Below are 3,081 nucleotides of genomic sequence, written 5' to 3'. Positions count from 1 at the left end.
ATTTTGTTTTTATCGGCACTAGAGGAAATCACAGAATGATAACCGGGGTGTCTGTCTGAATACTGGGTGCCATTCCTCTGACTTTAATAGGGTAAGTAGAGGATCTGCCCTTGGCCAGGGAAGCAGCTTCAAGGGTGTGCTCTCAGGGTCAGTGCATTAAGAATCTATAAAGAAAGCATGGATGTCTGGGAAAGGAATCATCTTTAGATTGAGAACAGACGGATGGAGGTCTGGATCTATAGCAGACACAGATATACTTTTCTTTCTTTCATTTCCTTCCTTATCAAGAATCTAAACACCTTCCAGGTCCCAGGCAACCAAATACTAAGAAAGGCTCAAAAATGTTTTGTCCAATAGCTAGTGTTGCTGGAATCTGGACTGTGGCTGAATGGTATGACTGTAGGACACCAGTGCCCTGAAGGCTCACGTGGCTCCGGTAGATACGTGGGCTCCTGGATAGGTAGGCAGGTGTTACGGAAGGTACATACTGGCCACCCACAATCACTGATGGGTGGTTTTCAGTGTAGGCAAAGACCTTGGTGATTGGCTCAAAATATATAAGCATTACCCCAAAATCTTATGATATTAGGTGGATCTCAGGAAAAGTGCAGAAGGGGAAGAGGACCTGGAGAGAAGGAGAGAATTTATCCATGTGTTAACAGGAATGCATGGACATATGTAACCAAGATCTTTCTTTACATCTTAAAACTAAACTTGTCTGATTCATTAATTCTACAGAATTAATGTTACTAAAGTTACAGTAATATACCATCCAAAAAATCATTTTCCCAGATTTCTAGCTACATAAAACAAAAAAGACAACATATACAATGACACACACTCATATAGCTGCTGCACTCCCCAGTGAAACACGTATATAAATGTCCACACAGAGACCCCCAGAAAGCACACGTGCACAGAGGCCAACGTCCTCCTGAGCCTGAGATGCATGTGGGTCGCAATGAAGGTCAAGGCCCTACTGCATATCTGTTCGATGTCATTCATCTCTTTGGGACAATCTGCAGAAAGGATGAGAGGTGAGTCCTCAGTTACCACTACATCATCCTCAATCCGTACACCAAGACCACGGAACTTCTCAGGGTCATCTTTGTCATCCTCCGGAATATAAATACCTGGCTCCACTGTGATTACCATACCAGGCTGCAGAGGGAGGGAGCAGGGCATGTCTGGGGTGCTGTGGACCTCCATCCCGAGGTAATGGCCAACATGATGCGGGCAGTATTTTCGAACAGCCTTGAAGGCATTATTTTCCTTAATGTTCTTCATGATCCCCAGCTCTTTAAGCTTCTGTCCTATCCGTGTTAGCATCATGCTGTAGACGTTATCCAAGCTTGTTCCAGGGGAGCAGAGAGTCAGACAATCTCTCTGGACTTCTGCAACAGCTTCATAGAGTTCTGCCTGAGGTGCCGTGAACCTGCCATTGACAGGCCAGGTACGAGTGATGTCCCTCACGTAGCAAGAAGGCTCACAACCTCCATCCAGCAGCACCATTTCCCCATCCTCGATGCGTTGATTGTTCTTCACATAGTGCAGAGTGTTTGACCCATTACCTCCAGCAACCACAGGTGGGTAAGCTAAGACGTCTGCGCCACGGGCCCGGCATTCAAATTCAAACTTAGCATAAAGAAGCCTTCCTCTACAGGGGCTTTACTGGCAAACATGGTCTCTATGAAAGCCTGTGATGTCAGCTTCCCAGTAGTCTGCATTTGTTCAATTTCTGCAGGAGATTGTTTTGGGGGGGCATTCATATATATATATATATATATATATATATATATATTTAACATCTTTATTGGAGTATAATTGCTTTACAATGGTGTGTTAGTTTCTGCTGTATAACAAAGTGAATCAGCTATACATAAACATATGTCCCCATATCTCCTCCCTCTTGCGTCTCCCTCCCACCCTCCCTATCCCACCCCTCTATGTGGTCACAAAGCACCGAGCTGATCTCCCTGTGCTATGTGGCTGCTTCCCACTAGCTATCTGTTTTACATTTGGTACTGTATATATGTCCATGCCGCTCTCTCACTTCATCCCAGCTTACCCCTCCCCCTCGCCGTATCCTCAAGTCCATGCTCTTGCAGGAGGTTTGATCAGCCTGAGACGCTGTACCAGCTGCTGCACAGCCCGAACCTTGTTCTTGCTCCTGGCTTTGACCTCTGCCAACTGCTTCATGTAGTCACAGTGGAGCTGTGTGAGCCGGCCTCATCCAGTCATACCACAGTGTACGTGTCTCAGCTTTCAGTTTCGGTCCAACATGTTGAAATTCTTCCAGCGTATTGGCTTCGTCCCCTCCAGTTAGAGCTGTTGCTCCATCAGTACCAGATCGGGGGCCATCCCAAAGTTCTTGATTGGGATCTCCCTGAGGCACAAAAAGCATGGCCTTGTGTGCTGGTAACTGCTTGCCGGGGAGGCTTTGAAGGACCAGAATGCTATCAGGCTCTTGGAATTCACACAGGTACAGGAAATTGTTGTCTTGGTGGAAAGTATAGGGGATTTCATCGCTCATATAGTATGTAGGGTTGGACAGCAGTACCACTGTGTGGTCTGTACCACTCTTCCCTTGTGCTTCCTTGTAGATCAGAGATATTAGTTTGTGTCTATGAAGTGCATATTCCACCTGGAATAGTCTTGGCGTCACCTCCCCTGGTCTGAGGAGGTGTGGGTGTGTAAAGGGCCTGGGCTGGCCTCAGTATCGGTTTGGAATCCTCCTCTCTCAGATGGGCTGCAGGGAGTACCTTCTCTGTGAACATGACATGCATCTGGAGAGGCTGCGGGAGCTTGCTACTGCGGGAACAAGCTTAGTTGCTGAGAGTAGTCAAGGCATTACTGCCATGCTTGCGCTTCAGGAAGGAAACGTGGAAAACTCAGGAAATATTTATTGAGCACCTACCATATACCAGGTCCCAAGGTAAGTGCCAGGGATCCAATGGTAAGAAAAATGGTCATTAATTCCCCAATTTGTTCAGTGAGGGGGGCAAATCATTAAGCAAATCGTTTCACAAATACATATATAAATGCCATGACAAAAAGTCCATCAATGAGTAGCTATTAAAT

The 3,081-nt window shown here is 46.3% G+C and overlaps 1 pseudogene; it reads right to left on the bottom strand.

Moving 5' to 3' along the window:
- Positions 1 to 577: 577 nt before the first annotated feature.
- Positions 578 to 2,851, bottom strand: LOC136126983 (xaa-Pro aminopeptidase 3 pseudogene; annotated as a pseudogene).
- Positions 2,852 to 3,081: the final 230 nt, after the last annotated feature.

This window comes from Phocoena phocoena, chromosome 8 (genome assembly GCF_963924675.1).
Source record: "Phocoena phocoena chromosome 8, mPhoPho1.1, whole genome shotgun sequence".
NCBI classification, from domain to species: domain Eukaryota; kingdom Metazoa; phylum Chordata; class Mammalia; order Artiodactyla; family Phocoenidae; genus Phocoena; species Phocoena phocoena.
This window is presented reverse-complemented; position numbering and strand designations above follow the sequence as displayed.